Below are 14,307 nucleotides of genomic sequence, written 5' to 3'. Positions count from 1 at the left end.
CTTCACCCTCCTCCTTTATCTTTTAGAATTTTTTTCATTCTCCTTTTCAAATGCATATAAGTCTTTATAATGGCTAATTAAGCCTTTGGCCCCTCTTACACTCAGGAATGTTTCTTCAAGGGCCTAGGAGCCTTTTTTTTTTTTTTTTTTTTTTTTTTTTTTTTTTTTTAATGCAAACATGAAAGGAGGTAGCTTCTCTCTCTTTATATCTTCCTGTGGGAGATGAGGAGCCTAACTTCAGTGGGCTCCTTGCTCCAAACTGTAAAACTACTTGCTATCATAAAGGTTAGGAGAAGTGTGTTTCTCCTCTAGAGAAAGCCAATTAGCTAACACAGATGGTCACCCCAATTACCAGGTAAATTTAGTGCTCTTACAGAAGGATTAGTTATTGTTTCTCTTGAAAGCATGTAGATAATGGGTTTTATCTGCTTGATTATAAAAAAGACTGAAATTTCTTTTGGTCTTTGCAATCTCTTCTTACTGGATTGCCTTCAATGTGCATCACATTCTCATTTAATGTTTATTGAACAAAAGGTGGTGTTTTGTTTTTTTGTGTGTTTTTGTTTTTGTTTTTGTTTTTCCTCTACTACCTTTGTGGAGAAGATTTCGGAGTTGGAAGAAGTTTGTTTTTAATTATATTTCCCCAATAATTTCAATTCCAATTAATCCTTCTCCCTTTAGTGGAGCCCTTTTAGATAATTTAACAAATAATTTAAAAGGTGAAATTCCAAATTTCTCATGTGAAATTTGATTATAGTACTTCAATTTAGTACTTCATTTACCTTTAATTATAAACAAGTTTGGCAACATTGATATCAAAATTAAATAAAACCTGATAGCACGAATGTCAGCTGGAGCATTAGTTCCCTTATGTTGAGATACTGTGTTTTTTTGTTTTTTTGGTTTTTTTTTCATAAAATCTAACACACAAATGTAACTTTCTTAATGGAAGCTCTTGGAACAGACATTCACATTAGTATTTCTGTATGTAATTATTCTTTGTGCACCAAAAGAGTATGAAAGATCTAATGAATTGAATTCCTGCTTAGAGTGAAAAAAACAGATACACATTAAAGTTGACAAAGGATATGTGGATCGACAAAATGGAAGCTACCCACCCCAGTGGCACAGCCCAGGTGACAAATCTAAACTTAAGTCAGACTGCACTTTTGGGAACTAACTGTCCAGGAATCCTATCATATACCAGTCACAATCATCCAACCCAGCTTTAGCTAGGTTACCTTTCCCTAGATAATAGAACCTGCTTAGAAAGAAATCCTCGACCTCCTAGCCGATGAGGCCCTGTTTCTGCATTGCCTCTTCTAATGCTCTATAAAACTCACGGTTAACCAACCAAAGTCCCCAGAAAACCATTCCACTGCTTGTGTTCCACTGTGCTCCTTGTCTTTCCTTGAGCAGAGGACATAAGATTTGTTACTAAATTGTATTGTTATTGTCATCTGACATAGTTCAACAAATATTTATGGAAAGAAAAAACAAGAAAGGGAAGACTGAGAAGAGGAGAGGGAAGAGGTAGAATCAGGTCCAAAGTAAAACCGTCTTGCACCTTCTGTTTCAGGTTTCCTAACTTCTCAGTCTTTGGTGCCTTCTCTGTGCCTTGGCTTCCATAGACCCCTTTCAAGAAATGCCCTTCTTTCTCGACCTCTCACTTTCTATTTTGCCTAAATTCCATTCACCTTTAAACCCAACTTAAGTTCTTTTTAAAATGAGGTAGGTCTCTGTAAATTACAGTGAATTATATCTTCTCTAGATCTCCCTAGAAGGTTATGTCTGTACTTAGGATTTGATTGTATCACATGTATTAGTTACTATTTACATGCTTTAGTTTTCCCTTTCCTTAACTTGACCACAAGCTATTGGAGAACAAATGAATCATTTTTAATACTTCTAAAGCATCCACAGAACCCAGCACTCAAATAAATTGCAAGTGTATTCTCAATACTTGACTTATTAATAACTGTTCTGTTTCACTGGAACTATACTTTCTCATGTAGGCTATTTCATATATGCAAAGACTTTAATATGAGAGTACAGGTAACAACAAAGGATTTAGAAATCCTTTCATCTGTAAATTTCCATGAAACAATGAGACTGAAAAAAATAATTTGATTCCCCACAGGCACAAAGAGTTCACATCTGGGCTATCTTACTCCCCTCCCCACTCCCTGCCTCTTTCCTTTTTAAAAATTTCCATTTGGCTATCAGACATTTATCTGTGACTAGGATTTTTTTTTTTTTTTACATAAACTATTCTCCTCGTTGGGCACATTTCTTGCTTCCCCCACCCCTCATGATCATTTCACCGTATGAAGTGATGTACCTCCATGTGGGGCCACCTTAGCTAATGACTCCTGCATCCAATAAGATGCTACATTGTTTGATAGGCTGAGTTGGACACCATATATGGCAAAATCAAAATGATGAAATAAACAAATAAGTATCAAGAACAAAATCTGTGTGGACTTAATGGGATAAATAATAACCTGGTAAAAATATCACTGAGCAAACCATGACATAGAAGTGGAAAAGATACTACATTTAATCCAAAGAGAAACTAAATACAGGAAAATAATAAAATTAACAAACATTGCTTCAGTCTCTGCAATGTAAAAAGAGAATACAATTCCAGGTACAGTGGAAAAGGCAGAATGATATTTGATAAGGGAAATAAAAATTACTTAGGTAACTTCTCTGGGGAATTTATGTTTATAAGTTGATGCACAATCACTCAAGTATCATGAGATATTTTAAGATCATTTAAGTAATTATTAATATGTACCATGGGGGCACCTGGGTGGCTCAGTCGGTTAAGCATCCGACTTCGGCTCAGGTCATGATCTCGCAGTTCATGAGTTTGAGCCCCGCGTCGGGCTCTGTGCTGACAGCTCAGAGCCTGGAGCCTGCTTCAGATTCTGCCCCTCCCATGCTCATGCTCTGTCTCTCTCTCTCAAAAATAAAATAAACATTAAAAGAAAAATGTTTTTTCAAAATATGTAACATGCATTTTTTTATGTTGTGTAATACTTGTGTGAAATATAAGAAAAGGTGATCACACTACACTTAAATACCTACATGTAATAGCCTGGCTTGAAAATAGAAATAAATTTCTCTTTGGTCATTGATTTCACCTAGCCTACATAGCTGCTTGTGCATGCCTCAAATATACTACTACTAGTGAAAAATGTATATCCTAATTTCCAGTTATTTAAAACAGGAAGAAAATCCCAAAGGAACTGAGTACAAAGGTCCTCTCCCTGTGATATTATTGCCAAATCATCTGTATTACATCTCTGAGTCCTTGAAAGATAATGGAAAGTCAAGTGGAATTTGAAAGTGTTTGCATCTATAAAGTTGCCTATCAAATTAAACATTCTGTTTACTGACCCATTTTTTATACTTATTTTATCCCCCAAAACACCTCTATATTTTTACGAACTATTACATTTTACACAGAATCAGTCGTTAATAAAAATTGTCTGGTTTTGTGACTAAGTTTCTCTACTCATAAAATGAGGATGATAGTACCTAAAGTTTTAAATATCTATTTATATTCTCAAAGTTAAAATATAAATATGCTTGCCCTACTTTTGAACTATAAACTTTATTTGAAAGACATATAACTTTTACAAAAGACAGAAAGGGGGGCTGAAAGAGAGACATGGATGGATATATAAATATAGACATAGAAGCATGTGTATAATGTATTGTTTTGTTTTTATTCAGCTCTTTACTAATTAGATTAAAATCGTGGCAAGAAAAGTAAACAAAGCAAAGACTGAAAAAAACATAAGCTAATGGTCACGGGACATTGAATAATATGGAATGAAACCAAGTCTACTTGGTTTTTCAACTAACGTTTTTATATTGCCAAATAACTGTAGGGAGTTTGTTCAGAAAAGGCAGATAATTTTACCTTCTTTAACAAGAATGGCCCATCAAGTATGCCCCAAAGCAAAGCCCTTGTATTGTTTATTGCCAAAACTATCCAACACCAGTAGGCATATCTATGTATCTATCTAACATCTATATATGTTACATTCCTTTTTCTGCTATGCAACTGATGATTTTCTATTCTTAGATGAATAACTAATGAAACTTAATAACATCACGTGGGTTTATAGAAGCTGAGAAAGAAGAAAGCATATCCCCTTTCAATAATATAAAGCTATTACCTTGCAGTAAGTAGACTGTGAAAGAAATAAAGCATTTCTAAATGAATGGGCTCCTTACATAAGAAGAAAGTGTACTTCTTGTTTTTAAATCCTTCAAACTTCCCTAATAAGATATAGGCCCAAATTAAATTCATGGTATTCTTTAATGATATAAATAATCTGCAAAAAGATCAGCAGAGCTACTCTTTGGAACAGCATTCTTTCTTTCACATGAATTGAGGAAAAAAATAAAAATTAGCTGGTCAGTGAATTAAACCCACAAGTTTGTTTTCAGAAGCAAGGGATTTATTTGAAAATATAGCCAAAGGACTGTCTTTTGTAGCCATTTGATACCATAAACATTTAGTTAAGAAAAAAAGACTCAGCTAGAATTTTTTTTTTTTTTTTGACAAAGAAAAAATAGACTCATTAGTAGTTACTTGATATATTTCCAGTGAGTTGCTTTATCCTATTTGTCCTCTGTGGCAACAACAAGCCTGTTTCCTCAGTATGTCAAGACGCTCTCAAAATAAAGGAGCAATTCTGGTAATACATCTTCCTGAGGTTATTTCCCTAGATCATACGAGAAGATTGAGAGGTGATAGCAAGTTTGTCTCTGATTAGGTTCTGGGCAAGCTACCCCAAAGTATGTCACTTGGCATATTGATTATTTTAAATAAAATTTATTTAAGGAATAGCCAGTGCAAGAAAGACACCCTGATCCTCTTTTGTCCTCCTGAAAGCAGGAAATAAATCCTTATGAAAGGATTATGAAAGGTATCCTCCCTGTACTAGGAGGTAGAGACATCCTTATCACCAGAGAGAGGGAATTCAGAGTCCAGAAGGCTGAATGAACAAACCTTGTTACTTCCTCACTAATTTACTACCTCTGAGCCCAAACTTCTTTATCGTGTCAATGTTTCACAAATTTATTGTTTCTTTGTCTAAAAGGTACGAAAGCTGCCCGCTTTGGTCGCTTCTTTGAGTCTAATATTTTTATGAGCTCTCATACAAAATTAAATTTGTTTATCCCCTATGTTAGTATGTCCTATGTCAATTTAATTATTAGGGTAGCCAAAGCACCTGGTAGGAAAGAAGAGAAAACTTTTCCTCTCCTACACCTGTCACCCCCACTTTCACCCGCCCCCACCTCTCCCATTCCAAATCATGTCACAAGCTTATTTCTTGATTTCAATGTTCATAATGGGAAAGGATTACCTTTTATAAAAAGGAGAAAATAAGGATTTACGATGCTTCAGATTTCAGAAAGCTGCACCAGAGAAAGCAAATTCTCCCTAGAACCAACTGGTCTTTCCAGTTTGACATGTGATTCTAGTAGCTTTGGATCTTTCCTTAAAGTGGCAATCAAATAATTAGGCATTCTGCAAATTTTCCTGGAATCTCAGAGTCACTTTGTCACATGTTAATCCAATGATTAGAATTCTGGGTAAGTTTTCATCCATTAGTATATTTATACTATTATATTATGCTAAATGTAGGGATAAAACAGAATGACAAAACAATCACCTTTACTTTTTTAAATTCCACATATTAAACCTAATGATTGTTACTGCTTCAAATGTTTTTTGGGTGATTTATTGTTCAAATAAAAGTCCCTGCTTTTTTGTTCAAATTTTTCCATCACCAGGGGAGAAAATACGGTGATTAATAATGATTAGGACTGGGGCACCTGGGTGGCTCAGTCGGTTAAGTGTCCAACTCTCGGTTTGGGCTCAGGTCATGATCTCACGAGTTCGTGTGTTCGAGCCCCGCATCAGACTCTGTGCTGACAGCAGAGGCTGCTTGAGATTCTCTCTCTCCCTTTCTCTCTCTCTGCTCCTCTCCAACTTGTGCCGTCTCTGCCTCTCTCAAAATAAATAAATAAACTTAAAAAAATAATTATTAGGACGTATATATACACACAGATCCATATATATGTTTAACTGTGTATTTCGCTTATAGACACACAACAAAATTGTTCATTGTGGCTTGCTTCTAATCTTCAGAATTCATACAATAAGCAATTCCTGGATGTTCACTCCTACAAGGCCTGACCAGAGCATGAGACAAAATGGCAAAGACCCCAGTTGCTATGAGTTACTAGGAGAGATAAGAAATATCCAGAACTAATCATAACATATCGAGGTATGAACAAACACTGTGAGGTATGTGTGAAGCAACATGAAACAATTTAGAGGCGAAATAGAGTTTCTCCCTCAGGTGATACTGAAGGCTACATAGCTGGTCAAAGACTTGTTGGTCTTGACCCTGGAAAGCTCAAAGCACAAACCTTATTCAGAAGACATAAGTGTATCCTCTCTCCCCACTCCTGATTATATTATTCTCATTTTCTACATTGTTTTTCTTTTTTTGTTTGTTTGCTTGTTTTCAATTTTTTTAATGTTTATTTGAGAGAGAGAGAGAGAAAGAGAGAGAGAGACAAAATACGAGTGGGGGAGGGGCAGAGAGAGGGAGACAGAATCTAAAGCAGACTCCAGGCTCTGAGCTGTCAGCCCAAAGCTGGACACAGGGCTCAAACCCATGACCCATGAAATCAAAACCTGAGTCAAAGTCAGATGCTCAACCGACTGAGCCACCGAAGTGCCCATTCTACACTGGTTTTCTTAAGTGAAAGTCCATTCAGTTGTGCAATATGCAGCTTAGTTTGTCATATATGTGTATAAAACTTCTGGCTTCCTTCATTTTTATATTTTATTTTAGAATATTTATATTTCATTTTTAAAATTAATGTCAATTTAAAGATCTTCATTAGTTTTATTGCCTGCCTTAAGAGAAGCACCAGAATGTATTCCTTATGCAAAACCTAGAGGAAAAAAAAGACCTTTGATAGAGGTTTTAAAAGTGATTTGGAACCCTCCCTTTTTTTACTCATAATTATACATTACCACATTTAATATTTTAATTGAAGTATAAGTTATTTTTGTTCCCGTTTTAGAGACAAAATAATGAAAGCAAAGAACTTGATGGCAAGCAGCCTAGTAGTATAGAAACATAATAGAAAGCATCAGAATTCAAGGCAGAGGTATAGACTAGAATTAGGAGGAAGGACCACGTCCAAGTTGAAATGGTGAGATATTAGAAATCATCTGAGTGTCCAACAATAAGTAAAATAGTGAAAAAAAATATAGAATATCTATAGGATAAAACCACCCAGTCACTAAAATCACATTTTCAAGTAACCAGAAGTTACAGGATACAAAGTTTAACTTCAATTTTGTGAAAACAAAGCAAGATAAAAAATGGAGGGAAATATACCGAAATATTAGTAGCAGTATAAATAATGAAGAGAAAAAATGAATTGGAAAAATAGATACACATTTATACACATTCTTTTAAAGATAAAAGGGTGGTGCAAAATGTTTTAAGAATCAGTAACAAGTCTGACTTTCTAGTTTCTGGACATCATTCTGGTTCCCATTTGTAATAACTTTAGGGAATTTAAATTTTTTGCCAATCTAAATTTAGTAATACTGTATTTCATAGAATCTAAGATACAATCTATTGTAAGACATACTTTCATTTGCTAGGATAAAAGAAAAAAATATTTGCCAACTATGGCATTCTTTTTTAATTTTACATAGTTTTATGTGAAAGAAATGGACATCTTAGAATTGATGAAATTTTGCAAAGACATTTCTCTTTTAAAAATTTTATTGAAGTACAACTAACATATAACATTACATTACTTCCAGTATATAACATGATTCAATATTTGTATATATTGCAAAATGATCACCATGATAAGCTGTGTTAAATCTGTCACCACACATAGTTATAAAATTGTATTTTGTTCTGATGAGAACTTTTAAGATCTATTTTCTCAGCAACTTTCAAATAGGTAGTACAGAATTATTAACTCCAGTTACCATGATATATATTACATCCCCATGACTTATTCATTTTAATACAGAAAGTTGGTACCTTTTGACTCCCATCACCCATTTTGCCCACCCCCCCATGCCCCTGCCTCTGGCAGCCACCAATCTGTTCTCTGTATCTATGAACTTAGGTTGTTTTCAACTTTTTTTTTTTTTTAAGATTTCACATATAAGTGACATCATATAGTATTTGTCTTTCTTTGTCTGACTTACTTCATTTAGCATAATGCCCTCAAGATTCACCCATGATGTCACAAATGGGCAGATTTCATTATTTTCTATGTCTAAGTAAGTCCATTTTGCACACACACACACCACATCTTCTTTATTCATCCATCAATGGACACAGATTGTTTTCATACCTTGGCTATTATAAATAATGCTGTAATGAACATGAGGGTGCATATCTTTTTGAGTTAGTGTTTCCATTTCAGAAGTGAAATTGCTGGATTATGTGGTTGTTCTATTTTTAGATTTTTGAGGAACCTCCATACTGATTTTCATAGTAGCTGTACCCATTTACATTCCCACCAACAATGCACAAAGGTTTCTTCTTCTAGACAGCCTTGCCAACACCTGTTATTCTTTATCCTTTTGATCCTGGCCATTCTAACAGGTGTAAGGTGGCATCTGATTGTGGTTTCGATTTGCATTTCCCTGATGATTAGTAATGTTGACCATCTTTTCATGTGTCCAGTGGCTATTGGTATGTCTTCTTCAGGAAAATGTCTTATTTAGTCCTCTATCCATTTTTTAATCAGATTGTGTTTTTGCTATTGAGTTGTATGAGTTATTTATATATTGCGAATACCTTATCAGATAGATGTTTGCAAATATTTTCTACTATTCAGTAGGGTGCTTTTTTATTTTGTTGATGTTTCCTTTGCTGTGCAGAAGTGCAAGAACATTTCTGGCACCCCCTTTTGTATACCCCATCTGTATCTTGTTTTTATCCAGCGTCACTAGTTATTTTGCTCAGCTAATATTAAGAAGGAGCTTTTCTCTGAGGAAGACTTTTTTCCTGAAGCAAAAGACTTAGCTCTAGTTTTGAAAAGAATGGTCATTTTCATTATATTATCTTATTTTATGTTGAGAGTCTGGCTGTTTCTGGTGAATTAATACATTTTTGAAAAGCCCTGCTATATCTAGCTACGTTTCCAAAGTATGATTTAGATAACTAACAAATTTAACTCTTTTCGTTCTCAGCTGAAAAGAAAAACAATACCAATTATGCTAAACCACACATATACATGTGGGAAGACACCTAGCAATGAGAGGATTAAACACGTTTCCATTTCTACATACATTTTATATATTTTAATTGATATATTTATTTTGGAATATGTAAGTCACCCTGACTTATCTCAATTAGACTGGACACACTTAAATTATGTTCACCCTTCCACAAAAGCAACTCTCCATATGGAAGATGGGTAGTGGATCAGATCAAGAAAAGTTTCTGTGTATTACTCTTAACGTTTTTTTTTTTTTTAACAAAATTTTTTACTTCTTTTCTTTTACATGTTTCTTTTTATTTTTTTTTTCTTCTTTCTGAAAAGTGGCCAAAAGGAGATAAGATTTCAAGTTGCCATGTCAATCATACCAACCATAAAACACAACCCAAGAAGGAAGAGGGGCAAAGTATGATTTACTTTTAATTAAAATGAAAAAGTAACAGTTCAAAGTTAACCCTATATATAAAAATATTCCTAATTCAAAGGTTTATACTTTGCCAAAAATCTCATCTACTTGTAATTTCTGCTTGGCAGATGGATACGGACTGGCAGGAAAAAGAGGAGTAGCCACAAGTTCAAAAAGTCTTACAAGAAATTTCATGTTTAAATGTGTGCAAGTTTACATAGAATGTACTGAGGAGCAGATTTGAAAGGAAGCCAAGCTAAGTATCTTCAATAAACTCAACTCCAAACTATATGAATACACATGATAAAATAATACAGGATACAAATAAAGATTTTCAACTATCCTTGTGTAAACATTTTACTTTTTTTCTTATTGTTTCTAATTATCAGTAGGCATGATTCCAACATAGTCTATTTACTATAATCCATACATATTTCAAAGATAGGAAAGCATAGTTTGTATATGAAAAAGAGAAACAACAGTCAGTGGTGTGTGTGTGTGTGTGTGTGTGTGTGTAGGGGGTAGAAGAGTGAGGTCAGAATTGAAGGCAGAAAAGGTACATATTTACTGTGTGCCTGCCATGTGCTAGACACTGCAATTTGAAGGGTAAATGTGGGCTTTGAAGGCTAAATTCGTGATTAATGTAAGCATAAATGAAAAGCCAATGTTTTTCTTTGTTAATTATTAATCAAAGCCCTACACAAAAAATTTAGCAACACCTGGCATTTTGCTGTTATATGAGCAACAAAAGCCCTCGTTTCATACAGTGACTGGTTTTTTCCTTTGTTTTAAAATCTGAATACATATTCTAGAGAAGAAAATAGAAAGGATAAGTAAAATTCCAAGCTTACTGATGTGAGCAAACTTCAAGACTCTGTTACTACTCTAAACCCAGTTAAGCTAGTTTTGAGTCTCCCATAAAACCAATTAACAAGAAAACAGAACAAAAGGAATGGCATCTTAACATTTTTGCCAATTAATCGAAATTTGCAGTTGATAAGCAATGTCTCAACTCCACCCATCTCAGGAAGTGTGGACACCAAACTGTGGGTCTCGAGTGTTTCCCTGCAAATTCAGGAAGCTGACCGTTCTTTAAAATGTTAGCCAGCCTTACAAAGAAGTCATTCTTCTGACATATGTATTCATTAAATGAATAAATTAGAATTGGATCTTATTTATTTGATCAAAATTCAGCTAGTAAGACAGGTAAAATAAATGAAACAACACTTGATAATGAAATAAATTATACTAACTATGAAAACAAATGCTGCTGAGGAAAACATGTGTGTTAAGTGCCCCAAGTCTGAAATCATCCATTTCTCACTAAGTTTCGGCTTTCAACACCACGCTCTGCAAGAGTTGTTTGACCCAGCTGTCCAAAGGCCCAAGATGCCTCTATTTTATTTCACAGCTTATTCATAATCGATATAAACACATCACCAACCTTAATTCCAGCCAGCAGTCACAAGATACCTTGGATCAGATCAATAAAATCTGAAAGATAAACAGAAAAACATCCTGTAAATTAAATCAACTGAATGATTCAATCTTTTATTTTACTAAGAAAGAAGATGAAGTCAAGTTATTTGGTTCCTTGACCATAAAATGTACTGGCTGACAACACATACGTTTATAATAAGGAGGGTTATGTAGTTATAAAACTTTATTTCCTGGATCTTGTTTAACAAGATGTATTATATGCCCAAATTAGGCCCTATTTTTATGTTCAGCAGTTTTTACGTAAAGCAGAACAATGCTTGTGCTTATGTTCTAAAACATCAACCTCCCCTCAATTTTTTAGCCAATTCTGTACTCATAGACTACCATTTCTCATGAAAGATGTTTAATTGAAAATAATAAAACGACTGCATTTGGATCCTTAATCTGGTTTAACAGTCTGCAGATTTTTAGTCCAGTATTAACAATCTGTTAAAAAGCAACAGAAGCCAAATAAGGCAATTCCAGGGGCAAAATAGCCATCTTCCCACTCCTGTCTTACACTTTAGTCCTGCCACTGAATTATGCTGAGAAGCACACTATCAGATGGAAGTACCAAAGAAGATACACCAAGGACAAAAGCAAACCCAAAACTTCCGTGCCAAAAGTCAGCCTATCTTTTGGAAAGTTAGTAAAGGTAATAACTAAAATGACATAGAGCATAATTGTTGACTTGCTGCAGGGAGTGTCTACTGCTAAATCTCCAATTAAAAACAAAAAACAAGTGAGAAGTATATTTGTGAGTTAACTGGTTAGAAGTTAGAATTTGTTCCCCAAGATATTGTTACAAATGGTCATTATTAGACTCCTAGGTTAAATCCAAAAGTAAAATTAACCTTAAATGGTAATTATTTAATGAAAAGATCGTCTAAAGTAATATTCATATACTCTAGGGAGTTCCGTTAATTAGCTTGCCTACAGTAATCATTTCACTATGTATATCCAAGCATCACGTTATCCACCTTAAGTATATAGTTTTTATTAAAAGATAATATAGAAGAAATACTAATAAACCAAAAAAGTATGATTGGACATGAAATTCCTGATTTTTAATCTCAAGGGTAGGTGCTTAAAAAAAAGTGAACTTTATTTTGCAAGAATGAATTAACAGGTGGATAAATTTGTGAAGATTAAACGATAGGATTTGGGGGCATTTTGAGGGACTTTCAAGATTAATGCCTTTAATATGTCTACTCCCATTTCAAACACCTGCCTTTATCTTACTTTGATACCAATATTATTATTTTTCTATAAAGCCACCAATTCCCAGGCTGTGTGTCACAGTACCCCAGGGCACCAGTGTAAATTCAGAGACTGATAAATACATTCAATAAATGAAAAACACAGCAACATCCATCAGGCACAACACAAACTACTAACTTGAAGTAAGCCACAGTTTCGATTTTAGATTTTGCTATGTGTGTTTCAATGATACGATAACTTTGCAAAGTTGGATTTTGATAACGTTTGTAACATAAAAGCAAATACGGCATGAAAACCAATGTGGAATAAGAAATGAGGATGACAACATCCAATCAGACTCCCAGCTTTGAGGGCTGGGCTGTACCCAGCAGGCACACACACACATATACCATTGGTAAGTAACTGTGGGTTTCTAAGTATGAAGTAAAAAGACTTTTCTTTCAATGTTTGTGTATTTTTTTTTCCAAAAAGCCATTCAGTTGTTAGGACATACATACTTATGCTAATGAAACAGAACTGTGAAGCATTTCTTTTGGCCTATGGGGTGCCACGAAAAAAATTACTGAGATACCCAGAATGCCACAGAGAAAGTCTGGGACACTCTCCATTAAGCCTAGTTTTGTTTTGTTTTGTTTCTTTTTTGTCCCACAAATTTAAATAAAAAAGAAAGTGGGAGGGATTAAACCAAGAAAAAAAGACTAGTGAAGGAGAGAAAAGGAAAAAGGAAGGAAAATTTTCCTAAAATAAGAAGAAAAATACTGGGAGAGCGGGAAGGTCAGTGGTTCAACACACCGAGCGACTTTGTATGCGTGGCTGTGTGTGCTATATATGTACACGTGCATGTGTGAGTGTCCTACTGTGTGTGAAAGAGGAGGCTAAAATAGTACACATGAATACCAGAAATGAACGACAAAGAACAAGCAGTGGGCACACTGCATATATGTACATTCTCACCATGTTGATTACCAGCCGTCATTCCCTAAGAAAATGTGGCTCCCTCGTTGTCTGGAGCCAAGAGAGACTACATAGATCTGCACATTCATTTGTGTGCTGTCCTAAGCCTCAATGTACGATTTGGCCATAGCTACTGCTTGCTAAGACTTCTTTAACATACTAGATCAAGATCCTGATATCTTTAATATTCTTTTAAGTAAGTTGGATTTTATCCTTTCTACATATATGTTTTCATAGTAAAAACAGAATGATATTTATAGAGCTTTTCAGAAGTCAGGCTTTATGGAATATGAACCTGGCTATTTATGTATTCCATACATGGGGAGAAATTCTAACTTGCCACGGCCACTACCTCCCCACCCCAACCCAGCCCTGCCTCCAAAAAATTCTAGTTTATTTTCTTTTCAATATAGCATCAGTCAAATACAAACTTTATTTAAAATATTAATTCTGGGGTGCCTGGGTGGCTCTTGATTTGGGCTCAGGTCCCAAAGTCATTGGATCAAGCCCCATGTCAGGCTCCATGCTGAGCGTGGAGTCCGCTTAATTTTCTCTCTCTTGCTCCCTGTGTCCTCCCCCACTCATGCTCTCATGCTCTCTCTCAAAAGAAAAATAAATAAAATAATAATAATAACAATAATAATAATAATAATAATAATAATAATGCTGTTTTAGCTATGCAAATCTTATATTTGAACCCTTTGGCTTAGCACAGTGTTTAGCACCCAGGAGAATGTAAATAAATATTTGTCAAATGAATGAGGGTGCTTGGTGTTGTGCTTTTCTGATGCTTTGCCAAATTTCAATAGTTGAAAATTCCCCTTTGGGCAGAAATAAGAAAAAAAATTTCATCCTGTCCCACCTGACTTGCATCAAAAATATTTAATGGAGACAAAGTTCTGAGGAAGAAGAGGTGGACAGTCTTGACCTGGTGGACTTAT

The 14,307-nt window shown here is 34.7% G+C and overlaps 1 protein-coding gene across 14 annotated transcripts in view; it reads right to left on the bottom strand.

The window, feature by feature from the left end:
- Window positions 1–14,307, bottom strand: part of MAP2 (microtubule associated protein 2) — a 279,845-nt gene that overhangs the window by 199,935 nt on the left and 65,603 nt on the right. For all 14 annotated transcript variants that reach the window (XR_006220913.1, XM_042995221.1, XM_042995220.1 and 11 more), the window contains exon 2: window positions 11,157–11,206. The gene's annotated coding sequence lies outside the window, so the exon portion shown is untranslated. The remainder of the gene's footprint in view (window positions 1–11,156; window positions 11,207–14,307) is intronic.

This window comes from Panthera tigris, chromosome C1, assembly GCF_018350195.1.
Source record: "Panthera tigris isolate Pti1 chromosome C1, P.tigris_Pti1_mat1.1, whole genome shotgun sequence".
In the NCBI taxonomy this organism is placed as follows: domain Eukaryota; kingdom Metazoa; phylum Chordata; class Mammalia; order Carnivora; family Felidae; genus Panthera; species Panthera tigris.
Note: the sequence above shows the minus strand (reverse complement) of the source record. Positions and strands in the feature narration are given on the sequence as shown.